Here is a 13,659-nt window from a genome sequence, read left to right as displayed (position 1 = left end):
GCACTATGGGACGTAACATCTAAGGTCAACAGTCCCCTAGAACTCTGAACTAATAAACCTAAATAACCTAAGGACATCAAACACATCCATTCCCGGGGCAGGATTCGAACCTGCAACCGTAGCAGTCTCGCGGTTCCGGACTGAAGCGACTAGAAGCGCTCGGCCACCGCGGCCGGCTGTTGACTACAATTGCCTGTCATTTACGTATTTTGTTTTTCTATTCCTTCTCGTAATGACATTAGTAAATAATTCTTGTCCGTTGTGGATGTAATAGAAAACAGCAACTGTTGAAACTGGAGGTAATATATAATGAATTAGAGGCTTTTGTTTTTCTGTGGTGACATTTCAAGACGCTTGCCATTCGCTCTTGAGATGTTTACATTTATTTATGTGTTGCAAATATTGTTTATTTAGTAATGGCGTTGCAAGTTTTGTAACGGAAGCTTTTAAGAAAGCTAGTGTAAAACGTTGTACGTAAAGAAACAATGTTCACTACAGCTAAATAAATGTAATCATGAGAAGACGGGGTAAACATTAATTTAATGTGACTCTCAAAAACGCGTGCTTGAGGTAGTAATTTGCTGGCGTAGCACGGCGGGAAAAGGGTGCCGTTGATATCTGTGCCTTTGAAACGTCCCCTTAGAAAAATTCTACATGACTGTGCTTATACTGACACACAATATTTCTGGCGCAACGCAATCTGACTTTGAAAAATCCCTGCAAAAGAATGGCCCTGACTAACATTAACCTATACGTTTCACAAATCACTTACCTCACAAAAATCTTCGTTACTCGAACTACTGCAATACAGCGAGCGCCACTACTGCCAGCTAAATAAAAGATTCAAACTACTAAAGGCACTAACTACTGATAGGCATAGTTAACAAATGAAAGATTTTGATAGAGAACAAACAATGTATTTACCTTAATAGTGTTCAAAAGTCATAAAATATATAGCAGTTCATGACATCCAGTCTTACAAATTTCAAAACTCTGCCATTTCTCTCCCCACATCCACCACTGCTGGCGGCTCACCTCCAACTGCGCAACGCTACGCGCTGTTCACATCCAGCTGCCCAACAGTACAATGGCAGACAACAATGCAAACTAGCCACAGACTGCACACAGCACAGCCAGTGATTTTCATACACAGCGCTACGTAACGTTGCCAATAAGAAAACATAAACAGCCTACTTACATAGCCCTCATGCTCCCCACAAAAAATTTTACAAATTGTTTTGGGCAGTGGCCAATAATGATTTGATAAAATTTTTCATAATTACAATAGCAAAGATATCAAATGCACACACTTATTGATACCGTGTTGGTCAAAAGCTAAAATTTTCTCACAGCCCATAAAGACAGTCCTGATCATTCATCACAGTAAAATTCCAGTGTTTTTCTCAAAGTCTGAGCAGTAAAAGAAAATGCACGTGGAAGTAGTGGATTTCCAAGCAGTTTTGAAGAAGTAGTGTTGTCCTTCCAACGGAAAGACAGTGATGACTCTTGACATGCAGACAGGTAATGGGCCACAACAGAGCAAACCCACAGCAGAGTCAGTCGAAGTTTTGAAGAATATCGTTTGGTAGGTCATCACAGACCAGACCCAATGTAGTCCTGGTAGAGATTACGGTATTGGTGGGCCACCAGAGGTGCAGACCCACTGCAGTCCTTGTAGAAATAATGGTAATGGTGGGCCATCAAAGATGCAGACCCACTGTAGTCCTTGTAGAGATGGCCAGCAGCCATCTGTTGCAACTGTGCAGGTGCACAATCACCATCGAAGAGTCTTGCGGACAATATAGCAAGTCCATAAACCACCACTTGTGCACTCACAAAGTTTTTGGAATTGTCCTTAGAACCAGCAATGCTGTTATCCAGTCCCTTGCTGAATTATTAACACACGTGCAAACACTAACAATCCCTACTTCTCACATATTGTCCATATACTATGACCAACAGAAACGTGTGCAGTGAAATGTAACTTACAATTTACTTAATTTGATGAACTGGTATCAATTACAATTTTATAACATAAGAATACAATAATAAAGCTACAAAATACATCATTAAAAACATAACAGTACAGATAACAATATAGGCTTTACAAAAGAATTGAAATAACATATACATCAGTGTTACAGGAATTATGACTTAAGTACATACATAAAAGATCAGAATAACTTTTGAAACATTAACTTCACACATGAGCATTATAACAAAACAGAATAAATAATGTCTAAACATCTTTACAAAGTAAATAACATATTATTAGAAAATTTCTACAACATAACTCGTATCAGCTAAACACATAAAGACAGGAAAAACACAAATATACAAGAGTACACAAACACACAGTGGGATAACACAAAAGGAAAGTACAGGGTTCGTTTTCAGTGTAACATTTGGTACTGCAGTCCAACCCAAAACTTCATTCCATAGATCTTTCCTCTTATTTCAACATTTGTTTCCACCAAAAAAAATCCTATCCAAGCATGCTTTCTGTATTTATATGTTCACATATTTCTTACCTCATTATTTATTTTCCATTATCTTACCTCATCATTTATTTCCAAGAAAATCCTACCTAAACCTGTTGTCCCTAAACCCTACTTTTTGTTCACATCCTCTTTCAAAATCCTTTTTTTGGCCAAACCATTTTCTTATAGCTCCTCAATGCATTTCTTCCAATTCATCACAACTCGTTCTCTTATGTAGCCTACCCCATCTTAAACTAACTAAAATCTGTTGAGCTCAGATGCTAAACTAAGGGACGAGGCAATGCAGCAGCACAAAACAATTAACACAAACAGCAATGACAAAAAAAATGGAAATTAGCAAAGCAAGCTACAGTAAATCTAAATTACCAAGCAAATGCAACATTACAACTAATATGAGCCAATGAGCAGTAACAAGAAAAATAAATCAGTAGTAAAACTGGCTTAACAGAGTAATACAAAGTGAAATTTAGTAGCACTATGCCTGGAAAACAGCAGCAGCAAATGCAATAACTTATATCTAAACATGACAAAGCTCAAGCAGAAAAAATATTACAGTAAAAATGGCCAAGTTTTATACCTATGTCACGTTTTAACACTAGAGTGATGCATCACGAGAACTTACTCTAGCAGACAAGTTACCAAATTGTAAAAAAAAATTATTTATGCAGTTCCTACGAAGGGAAATATCTATTTATGTTCCCCCATTTTCTTGGAAGTAGGTCATAAAATTATTTTTTACTGGATCTGTAGGCATAAAATAACTATATTAATACATCTATTAAATTTTATTTTAACCAATGCTGCAGTGCAGCTAGAAACTAGATATTAAACAAAATAAGCAAAGCAAGGCGTGAAACGTCATTCGCTACCCATGAGGCATTTCATAATGCAGTAAACAATCTTCCAACTCGCCGGCCGAAATGGCCGTGCGCTTCTAGGCGCTGCAGTCTGGAACCGCAAGACCGCTACGGTCGCAGGTTCGAATCCTGCCTCGGGCATGGATGTGTGTGATGTACTTAGGTTAGTTAGGTTTAACTAGTTCTAAGTTCTAGGGGACTAATGACCTCAGAAGTTGAGTCCCATAGTGCTCAGAGCCATTTGAACCATTTTTGAATCTTCCAACTAGCAAGACAATAGTCGTGAAATGTTTCTCATCATTTCATTTCAGTAAATATCATAAATTAAGAACTCTACAGTGTAATCATGTTTTCAAGTTTGAGCGTGTCGTATTTGCGATTCTTTCTACAAAGACATGTCAATAGCGAGGATAATGGCCTCTTTTTTTTCCACCTAATGGCTTTTTTTTGTCAGACAACTATCTCTCAGCTGGGCGCCCAAAACGCATTGCGTCAAGGTCACTTACCTTTCTTACTGAAATATTTATGACAGTAGTATCCGCTACAGTGACAGTCTCATATAAAAATTTTCACAGGTCGAAAATTTGCGTTACAAATGTGTAGAAACAAAATCCGATAAATATAACAGAGTGCAAAAAATTTTCGGCGGCATTGTGATACATTCACGCATTTACACACATTTCATAACTCTTACAGTACGATTCTTGGTTTCCAACATCCTTTTTCACAAACCAGAGTCCCTAACCACTACTCATTATTCCTAGCTTTATTACACATAAACATATTCGTCGGCACGTCAATCTTGCGTCGACACTTCAATATTTCATCATAATAAATACATAGCATAATCAGATTCCTCATATGGCAGCAGCTTATTTATCATAAACATACCTCAACAGCATAATACACATTGTCATCGTAATAATAACATCATGACAGATCAATCACATCTCAAAATCGTCGCAGGTTCTTTCAATAATTTCAAGACCTTCAATAGTGTTATCTACCTCAAACATACTTCAAAAATCATGATCCCTTACCGAATACATCATTCAAAGCTCTCATAGTATCACAATGGTTCCGAAAAAATATGAACAGTTCACACAGCACAGACAAAATACAATTCTATAAGTGTGAAATTATCCAACTGTGTAATTGCGTAAACATCTGTCATTGACATAGTAAAAAAATGTTTGCTTTTCTGTTAAATAATCAGATAGCTGTGTAATTCTGTGTTGGAGAAATATGGTATCGATGTGTAAAGTTGTATAAGCAAATACCAGATTAGCTAGGGCTCCTAGCGCTCGCTACACGCTTAGCACACAAAGTAGGCATGTACCCCCTGAGGATTAATGTAATTATACCCTCAGGTGTTACAGATTACAGCAATGCAATGAAATGTATCAGGGAAAACCTTTGTATCATTGTAATTCAAAAATCTTTAAAAATAAATGTTTTAAGTACAAAATTAATCACACAAATGCGTGTCCTGTAGCGCTAAATGTGCGTCTTGCTGTAAGATAATTCTGTGGAAGTGTCGTAGTTATCGTCCTCTGTAAGCAAAGTTCTGCTGAAGTCAACGTACTTACCTCATCATAAACGAAAGTGAAATGCTTTGCGTATAGATATCATAGTTATTACGTACCTTACCGTGATCAAGAAAGTACTATAATGTAACGTATTGTTGTGCTACGAAAAGGCTGTCTCATTGTAGCTATACCACAAAAGTTACTACTAAAACATGTTTTACTTTCCAGAATAATACAGAAAAACTGAGCAGATATAAAGCAGATACAGCACAAAAGCAACAATGTAAATTGTGTCACACATTAGTAGCGTCGTGATATAATCGTGTAGCTGTCAAAGAAACCAAATACTAAGTCATCTTTAATCTCACAAAAACTATTTCAAATAAGGAATGTCTTTTCAAGTAAACCAAAATGTTGCATTAAAATCTCATTAGCAGTATATGTTCTAAGTATGTAAGCCTTATAGTCGTTACGTAATTGTGCAACTAACAATCAAGAATGTACACACACAATGACACTGTGACGTCTGTTCACTATAACAATGCATTCGTAATTTCTGTTTAAATAAGTTCTTGGTTCTTGACTGGATATTTAACTTCAAACATTGTTGCATGTTAACAGATTCTAAGTCTGACAAAGCATACTAGTAACGCAAAGTGAAAAATTTTATGGCAAATACAAAGTTAAAAAGCAGATTATCTTTCAATAAACGGTTTTACATGTGAAATGTGGTGTAAACCTTTACTCTTCCTAGTACGCAGAGTTTCAACTTCAATGCAATTATCACGTGGTATACGTCGGTAAGGAATGCAAAAATTTTTATCAAGGTTAGCGTCTATGTTATTTTTCTCTGAGCCATCCGGCGCACGTGGCTGCCTGCGGTGCGAGTCATTGTCTGCTATCTCTTTGTTGCCGTGCGTCGTTATTGGGATTAGGAGACCTAACTTCTACAAATTCACCTTGTTGAGAGGGCCCTGCCCTGTTTGAATGCCGCCAGTTCTGTTGCAATTCAGGTCTGTCGTTACGATTATATCGTCTGTCGTCATGTCGGTAGATTCCATAGTTTCTTTCTTGTCGGTCATGGGGTGGAGAATTTCTCCATGAATCGTAACTGCGAGCTGGACCGTTGCGTCTAAAGTTATTCTGTCTCCCTTGATAATAATTATTTTGGTTCCCATATTGTCTGTTTCTCTGATTGTCTCTGTGATAGTCACTACTGCAGAGAGATGATCTTTCCCTGTAATTATTACTACTCTGCCAACGGTTGTCATACAGGTGGTGTCTGTTTTGGTCAAGATTTGTGTTGTGAGAATAGCCTTGTCGTGTCCAGTAATTATTTCTTTCATCGCGGAATTGCGACGGATGTGACCTGTAATTGTTGTGTTCCTGTTTTCGCGTTCCGCGATTGTCAGTGTCAATTTATAATTCTTGTAAGAGTCCCTGAAAAGCTTCAATGTCGTCTTTGCAACGTCCTGCCAAAATAATATGTCGTAAATGTTCAGGTAATTTCATTAAGCAAATGCGGATGAGTTCTGAGGGGCTGTATGGGTTTGACAGGTACTGATTCTTGTGCAACATGTCTTCAAAATATTTCACAAGACTGGAAAATTCAGATTGTTCGAAATGTTTCATCATTATGATGCTATGTTTTACTCTGTCTTGTGTTGCTTGAGACCAATATGCTAAGAGGAAGGCATGGTAAAATTCTCCTTCACTGTGGCAATCGTGAATGACCGATCGCATTCTTACAGCTGGTTCATTCTCTAAGTAGCCACACCTAAATTCTAATCTGTGCTCTAATCTCCAGTTGGGAGGAAAACAATGAGAGAATTGATGGAGCCATGCTTGTGGATGAATGTCGTTGCCAGAATTCTTAAATGTTTTGAATTTACGTGTAGTAATGAAAAGCTTATAGTCAAAATCATCGTGTCGGCGAGTCGCATGTCGGTCATTGTTACGTCGTTTCGGCAGTTCCATCTCAAAATTCGGTGTACCTTGCCAATGTCTTTCATAATTTCCGAAGTGCCCTGTGTTATTATTTTGTGGCTGTTCCGTATTTCTATGTTCCTCTTCCCGTATTGGGGCGCGAGTGTCCTCTGAAATACGTAATTCTTGTATTACCTGTATCAGCTGATCTTGTACTTCCCGGATTTCTCTTTGGTGTTGCGTATTAATTTGATTCTGATTTTGTTTGAATTTCCTAATTTGTTCGAACTCTTCTGTGTCATTAAAGACTACCGGTCTTTTGTCACTCAGATCATCATCCACCTTTGTACACCTTTGTAGATAAGTTAGTGAACTGATCCGAAAGTTCGGTTACTTTTTCCGATAGTGAACTTATTTCCTCAGTGTGTTTTTCTGAACCAAGTTTGAGTGTCCATTTGTGTTGAAATCGTATTTACTGTGTCCTTTAAGTTTTCCTGAGTTTTTGCAAGTTGAGTAACCGAATCGGTAGATGCAACTGAGTCAATTTTAGCTTGCAAGGTGTCATGATTTTCATGAACAATAGTTTGCAGTTCTTTTATGGCTGCTTCGTGATTCTGTAATGTATTTTCATGCCGCGAAAAAATAAGTTGAAAATGTTCACAAATTTGTGTTTTTACGTCATTAGACTTTTTACATTTCAATTCGATGTTATGTAACTCAGTAGTTAAATCTTCAAGTGTTTGTTGAAGTGTTTCTTTAATTTGTTTCTGATTTTGTTCCATTTTTTGCTGTGTTTGTCTCTGGTTTTGTTTCATTTGTTGCATTAATTGCAATAATAATGTATTAGTGTCTGGAATCTGTTCCTCTATGCTTTTCGGCAGTGCATTTGCACCGGTAACATTCACATTTGCCAGCCGCGGTGGTCTAGCGGTTCTGGCGCTGCAGTCCGGAACCGCGGGACTGCTACGGTCGCAGGTTCGAATCCTGCCTCGGGCATGGGTGTGTGTGATGTCCTTAGGTTAGTTAGGTTTAAGTAGTTCTAAGTTCTAGGGGACTTATGACCTAAGATGTTGAGTCCCATAGTGCACAGAGCCATTTGAATCGAGCCATTCATATTTTGACGAGCAGAAAACATGTCTTGACTTATTTGAGAAAAGGGCGAGGACGCAAAACCTGAGTCTACAGTATTTGCACGATTGTGTCCTGTCATTTCGGATTCATCAGGCGAACTGTTGCCGACCGATCGATCGATAATGCTTCCCTGTTCACTAATTGTTTCACTGTCTACACCATTATTTGCAGCCCGCTCCATTTCCCTATGCACAATTACCAACTTACTAGTTTGAACATTAGTTAATTCATTATACGGTGGCGCTAACACACTGCTTTCGTCTTCACTGTCATTTCTCAGTTTACTTCGGAGCCTAGTATTACGTTTTTCACACGCCATTATTGTCACAATGTTTCACACGACAACCCAGAAAAGCACAATTTGAAGAGCAAAATAAGAAAACACATTAACATAGCATTGAAAATAATATCTCGTTAATTGCAAGCGCAGCTGCGAAATACTTGGTGCAAATATACATGCATGCCACAACTGTTTTACTGTACAAGAATGAAAAACTACAAGTACAAAGGAAATTCTTTCTGCAATTACGCGCTAGCAATAAACAAAGGCTGCACTAATTACACAAACTACAAGAAAAAATCAGAAGACTCCAGTGAGGTATCCTCGGCTAAGGGTCGACATATGAAACGTCCCCTTAGAAAAATTCTACATGACTGTGCTTAAACTGACATACAATATTTTTTGCGCAACGCAATCTAACTTTGAAAAATCCCTACAAAAGAATGGCCCGGACTAACATTAACCTATACGTTTCACAATTCACTTACCTCACAAAAATCTTCGTTACTCGAACTACTGCAATATAGCGAGCGCCACAACTGCCAGCTATATAAAAGATTCAAACTACTAAAGGCACTAACTACTGATAGGCATAGTTAGCAAATGAAAGATTTTGATAGAGAACAAACAATGTATTTACCGTAATAGTGTTCAAAAGTCATAATATATATAGCAGTTCATGACATCCAGTCTTACAAATTTCAAAACTCTGCCATTTCTCTCCCCACATCCACCACTGCTGGCGGCTCCAACTGCGCAACGCTACGCGCTGTTAACAGCCAACAGCCCAACACTACAATGGCGAATATTACAACAATGCCACCCAGCCACAGACTGCTCACAGCATATGTAAGTAGGCTGTTTAGGTTTTTATATTGGTAACGACATGTAGCGCTTTATACGAAAATCACTGTCTGTGCTGTGTGCAGTCTGTGATTTTCATGTAGAGTGCTACATGTCGTTACCAATATAAAAACCTAAACAGCCTACTTACACCTTACTCTATAAACATTAACGTCACAGACGCTATAGTTTTCACTTCATGCGGTAGGAGCGAGACTGTCACGTCACGTTACGAAACAGCCCGCGAGCTGAAGTAAAGCTCACAGTAAAAAATATTATACACTCCTTAAAAGAGCACACTGCTCGCTTTGGAGCACTAGAGATGGTGCAGAGTATCAGCGGTCATGTAGCCCTCCATCATGGCAGCTAGCGAGTGTATATGTGCTAGCCGGTTGTATGCAAACAAGAAAGTAAGTTGGGTCGGCTTGCGGACGTGACAGCATGGCAACATGAAACTATCAGTTTTGGACGTACACGTAACCACATCGTGAATTAAGTTGCCCGATTTGTTTGCATATCTGCGTCGACTGTCCGATGTATCTACAGTAATTGGTGTACCACTCGAGACTATGTAACATGACGTAATAACAGTGCGTAATAAGAGCCTCTAAATGGCGATCAAAAAGTTTCTGTTCGTTGCTATACCCTATATAGAATGCAGCGCGACTAAAACGCTGTGGTCGAGCGGCTCTAGGGGCTGGAACTGTGCTGCTGCTACGGTCGTAGGTTCGATACCTGCCTCGGGCATGGATGTGTCTGATGTCCTTAGGTTAGTTAGGTTTCACTAGTTCTAAGTCTAGGGGACTGATGACCTCAGATGTTAAATCCCATAGTGCTTAGAGCCATTTGAACCATTTGAACTTAAATACATGTTGTTAAAATTACGAGTTAGAGGACAGAGAGCCATTTGAACCATTTTTGCATGCAGACATGTAGGCAAGGGAGTAGTGAAGCATTCGTGTCTTTCCTACGTGCATGCGGTAAATGCTGCATGACCTATGGCGATGTTATTACCAAATGTTTTCAAACAGGACCTACGTGCTGTTATCCTTTTCTTGGCTGCCGAAGGAAAAACACAGATAGACATCCATTGGATAATGAAGAAAGTGTACGGGGCAATATGTCTGTCGAAAACCACCGCTGTGGAATGGTGTGCCAAGTTCCGTGCTGATCGCAGACCGACACGAAACGCCAGTCGATCAGGTAGCCCGGCCTCATCTATTATACACGACACTCGAGACACTCGATTGACCGCCCTATAATCCTGATCTCATGCTTTTATCATGCCTCCTGTCCCTTAAAAAATGCCTTGAAGGGTCGAACATTTCTGTCGGACGAGGATGTGCAGCAAGATCTGGGAGGCCCACCTTACCCATTACACTCAACCCTCGAGATACTCTAGCAGCTGTCCTATAGACCTGATCTCTCCCATGCAATTATCATGCCTTTTGTTACGGCGTAAAGTCAAGCGCCGGCACGTCAATCGGGAATGACAAGAAAGTGGAGGCTGTGAGAAGAAGTCAGCCAATCACACGCTGACCGACCTCTCTTCCAGGACGACAAAGCGACAGCAGTGGCCCCTATGTGAAGAGGACATAAGCGCCGCGTCCGTCTGGTGACGGCACAGTTCAATAGCAGTTTCAAGATCAGCGACTTGGATAGCAGCGTCAGTGTTAGCGATTTTGATAGAAGTTCAGACTGACTTTCGTCAGTTAGAGGTCAGCAGTCACTGCAAAGACTGATTGTCTCGTATGTAGCCCTTTGCTTGCGACACACCTGTGCATTCAAAGTTAAGATTGTAATTATCTTTTAAAATAAAACTCACTAATACGAGTTGTTTGATTGTTTGTCTAGCGAACCGAGTAGGCAGGGTTCCTAGATACAACAAGATTGACGACAAGGCTGGACGAAACACCTTTGGTCCCTTAAAAAAGGCCTTGAAGGGCTGAAGATTCATGCCAGACGAGGATGCACAGCTGACAGTTACGGACTTCTTCACACACCAAGAGACGGTGTTTTACCAAACAGGTATCTTCAGCCTGGTGCATGGGTGGGATGATTGTCTCAATGCTAGCGGTGGTTTTGCCTAATTGACATACGATTTCTGGACTGTACGGCTTTCGAACGAAATCGCCCCTTACATACCATGCAGGGACCAGAGACGAATGTCACGTCTTGTCAGTGACAGTCACTTTCCAACCCCACAATCAGTGAGTCCATGTTGACCAATCTCCGAGGAGACAATGGATTCGTGTGTCTCGCGAAAGACCATTGGTCACAGTGACACATGAGGTTGCGCCTCATCAACAGGCCGAACACGACAGGAACTGGACAGTAGCTGAGTAGAACCGAGCTGTGTGATTTGACGAGTGCCGACTTTGCCTTTTTTCAAATGATACAAGGCACTGCGTGCGCCGACGGTCCAATGAGATCTTTAACCTGTAGTATGTAGATGGTGGAGTTCAGGCTAGAGGTGGCTCTCTTGGGTCCACTATTCAGGCTATGGGTAACATGAACCTGAACATTCATTTGAACTTCTCGGTTATCAGGACGTTGCTCTTTCATCTACATTTTAATAGTGAGTATCCTGTAGACACTCCCATTTTCCAAGATGACAACAGCCGTCTTCACAGATCTGCACGCAAATTTTCCTGGTTTGACAAACGCTCGAGACACCTATCGCACCTCGGCTGGCTCGCTAAATCGTTCGAAATTAATCACATAGAAAATATCTGGGACTAGTTGGATTAGCGGCATAATCCTAGTGGTCAACATCCCAGTAATTGACTACCTCTTTGGGATCTAATCTTCAATGATTTCAGCTGAGTGTGGCAAGGTGACTGCCGATCCGGTAGCACTGCGATATGGCTCCGCATTCGGACGCAGTTTTCTTAGGTTGAAGTTGGTATTTACGTATGCGGGTACCGAGAGTGTTTTTTCACACAGTGTGTTTATCTCTTACGCGTTAGATAATATAATTTACATTGTAACCCGCCTTGCCGCCAGCCCGGCGCGTGCCGGTCTGTCGCGTCATTTCGCAGGTGTCAGCAAGCTTCGCAGCGCCTTGCTGCACAGCACCACACCTCGCCGTCAGCGGCAACGGCAGCCGACGCGCTATCAGCCTCCAGCTGATCTCCCAGCATATACGCGGCTGCCTCAGCAAGCGGAACCAAACGACGACTTTACGACAGCGCACCTTCGTACGACTGCTCTTGTTGCTAATGGTTAGTCTTGTGGGAGGTGAGTGGACCTCGAAAGCTTGTTTAGATAAACTCTTCTAAAACGTATATCAATAAAAGGGTGACGCTAACTCTAATACTTCGCACAGTGAAGTATTGGAGACGTGTATGTCACATTTCTTTGACTTTCAGCCAAAGCACCTTGTGCACTTGCGGAGAAAAAGGAACTCCAGAACATGTCACTCTACTCCTTGACAGACTCACACACATTCAACCCTGAATTAATTATGACAACATAGGACAAATTCTTCGACAGCCGGACGATTGGTGCACACTGAATGACATAACCGATAATCTGTCACGTACCTTACACGAATTATAGATTCAAATGGCCCTGAGCACTATGGGACTTAACATCTGAGGTTATCAGTCCCCTAGAACTTAGAACTACTTAAACCTAACTAACCTAAGGTCATCACACACGTCAATGCCCGAGGTAGGATTCGAACCTGCGACCGTAGCTGTCGCGCGGTTCCGGACTGAAGCGCCTAGAACCGGTCAGCCACCACGGCCGGCCACGAATTACAGAAACAAAATACTTTAACATATGAAGAAACGTCTTTAGTAATACGTGAATTTAAATGATATAGATGTTTTTATGCTTATGTAAAATAATACTTTTAATGAAAATGATGTAACTTGTTATTAAGCTATGATAAGGTTTTACCTTACAGACAACACAAACATCATGCACACGACACATAAAAACAAGGAAGTCAAGAAGGCACAAATAACCTACCGATTATCCCTGTGTAAAGCACATGTGACCTATAACAAATGTAATATAAGAGGAATACAAGTACGTATCTTGAGGCGCTCCTGTCTAGACCCTGTGAATCGGGAGAATGACTCATGTGTGCACAGTGACAGATCGTGTGAAACGGGTTCAGTCGAGTACGTAGTCCTAAATTTTATCTGCTAGAGGACAGTACTGGACAGGACTAAACAGAAAGAACTATAATGTTAAGAATTTTGACCACCAGAGTCCAGTAGTGCACAGAGCCACTCAAGAAACAGGCGAAGAGAATGTTTTCGTGAATTGTTCTGTTAATTTCTTGCAGGCTTTTTTGTTTCTATATGTTTGTACAGTTTGGTATACGCTTTTAGCAGTGTGAATAATGCGTGAATGTGGTCTAACGTAAATATGTAGATCATTGTTCTACTGTTGAACGCTGTACGAACAAGTGTGAGAAAGTTTTAAGACAGTGTGAATGCAGACTACGGGGAATTTTGCATCATAATGTGTTAAGTACGTTTATGGTAAAAGGAAAGCTAATTCGAGTGCAAATTAAAATAGTTAATAACGTAAAGTATGAACAAAATATCAGAATGTTAAATATTTATTTCGGGAAA

The sequence above is a fragment of the Schistocerca cancellata genome, chromosome 4, assembly GCF_023864275.1.
Source record: "Schistocerca cancellata isolate TAMUIC-IGC-003103 chromosome 4, iqSchCanc2.1, whole genome shotgun sequence".
Lineage (NCBI taxonomy): Eukaryota > Metazoa > Arthropoda > Insecta > Orthoptera > Acrididae > Schistocerca > Schistocerca cancellata.
The sequence above is the reverse complement of the archived record's forward strand: the minus strand, read 5'-3'. Positions refer to the sequence as shown.